At 36.5% G+C, this 1,601-nt stretch overlaps 1 non-coding gene across 1 annotated transcript; it reads left to right on the plus strand.

Moving 5' to 3' along the window:
- The first annotated feature begins 690 nt into the window (after positions 1–690).
- On the plus strand, positions 691–820 carry LOC130842797 (small nucleolar RNA SNORA11). Its single transcript, XR_009050574.1, has one exon. It is a non-coding gene; the product is annotated as a small nucleolar RNA SNORA11 (small nucleolar RNA).
- The last annotated feature ends 781 nt before the right edge of the window (positions 821–1,601 follow it).

Here is a 1,601-nt window from a genome sequence, read left to right on the forward strand (position 1 = left end):
CCTTATTAATTGCCCACTCTATCAGAACTACTGAACTTAAGATGCAAATGGGAACTGCAAGTTCAAAGCCATGAAAACGTTAATGATTTATCCTCCCACCTGCTGTTGGAGAAAGATGACTATTTGATAACACTTGTGTTTATTTTGGAAGCAAAGGAGATGCCAGCTATAAAGAATAATCCCAATCTCCATTCTAGACTTCATCTAGAAGTCTAGAATTGTAGCTGCCTTTTTTAAAAAATTGAAGTATAGCTGATTTACAATATTGTGTTAGTTTCAGGTATACAGCAAAGTGATTCAGTTACATATATTTTTTCATATTCTTTTCCATTATGGTTTACCACAGGATATTGAATATAGTTCCCTGTGCTATACAGTAGGACCTTGTTGTTTATCTGTTTTATAGGTAGTAGTGTGTATCTGCTAATCTCAAACTCCTAGTTTATTCCTCCCCTTCCCCCTTTCCTCTTTGATAGCCATAGTTTGTCTTTTATGTCTATGGGTCTGTTTTCTATCTTGCATATAGATTCATTAGTATTTTTTTAGATTCCGCATATAAGTTACATCATATAATATTTGTCATTCTGACTTACCTCACTCAGTATGAGAATCTCTAGGTCCATCCAAGTTGCTGCAAATGGCAAATTTCATTCTTTTTATGACTGTAGCTGCCTTTTTAAAAAAGTTTTTGGGCTGTGCTCAGAGCAGGGGGCCTGAAGAAATGGCTCCTCTGTTTACAACACATGCAACAGGAATCTGGGTTCATTGTGACAAGGGGCACAAAACTTGAGGCCTTCCTATGAACAAATACCAAACACATGTGCCCCTGCACCCCCACGTGGCTGCTGGGCAGGACCAGTGGGACAGGGCTCAATACTGGAAGAAAAGCTACAGTATTTAGTGCGGGAGTTTGCCACCTACAACCTGTCTGGTCCATGCATGTGTGTGCCATGAGTGGTCTGACAGACGTAAAGGCTTTGAACCTTTCTCCTCAAGGAAAAAAGGAAAAAAGAAACATAGATTCCAATTATATGCCACTCTGGAAAAGGCAAAACTATGGAGACAATAAAGAGATCAATGGTTGCCAGCAGGTTGGGGGAAGAGGAGAGATGAATACACAGAATACACAAGTTTTTATGAGCAGTGAAAATTATTTGTATGACATTATAATGATGGATATATGTCATTATACTTTTGTCCAAACCCACAGAATGTGCAACACTATTCACACTTCGTTAAAATGAACTCTAAGATGAAATTTAAAAAGTTTTTATTGTGAAATAATTTCAGACTTACCTAAAAGTTGCGAAAAACAGTACAAAGAAATCCCCTATATCCCTTTCATGCAATTTCATCCATTGTGAACATTTTACCACATTTGCTTTATCATTTGATGAACAGATAGATAATAGATAGATGTAGATAGATATAGATGGATAGTTTTTATGCTTATAAGAGTAAATTTACCATGTCCCTTTCCTCCTAAATACTTCAAAGTGTATTTCCCAAGAATGAAAACATTCTCTTAGAAAACCACAGATGGATCACAAGAATCAGGGAATTTAATATCCATACTATTATCCAATCTACAGTTCATAATC

This window comes from Hippopotamus amphibius, chromosome X (genome assembly GCF_030028045.1).
Source record: "Hippopotamus amphibius kiboko isolate mHipAmp2 chromosome X, mHipAmp2.hap2, whole genome shotgun sequence".
NCBI classification, from domain to species: Eukaryota; Metazoa; Chordata; class Mammalia; order Artiodactyla; family Hippopotamidae; genus Hippopotamus; species Hippopotamus amphibius.